Genomic DNA, 296 nt, shown 5'->3' with positions numbered 1-296 from the left:
AGTATCAGCAGTTCTGTGTGGGTGCGTGTACCACTACTGATTGTGGTTACACTGGCCTGTATTCTTGTGTGCTGATTGTAATGGTGTGGTGGTGGTGTGGCTCAGGTCATCCTTTGTTTTCTTTTCTTTTTTTTTGCATGCACTCCCTACAGTCTAACTAATGTTCCACCTGTGGAAATTATTTTCTTTTTTCTTTCTTAGTGTTAATGTGTGTTTTGTGTGTTGTTTTTGCTCTCTGTGTTTATCCTATAATTGTTATTATTGCTACTCCATTGTGTGTGTGTGTTCTTGGAGAC

Source organism: Trypanosoma theileri, assembly GCF_002087225.1.
Source record: "Trypanosoma theileri isolate Edinburgh chromosome Unknown TM35_Tth_149_V1, whole genome shotgun sequence".
In the NCBI taxonomy this organism is placed as follows: Eukaryota; Euglenozoa; class Kinetoplastea; order Trypanosomatida; family Trypanosomatidae; genus Trypanosoma; species Trypanosoma theileri.
Note: the sequence above shows the minus strand (reverse complement) of the source record.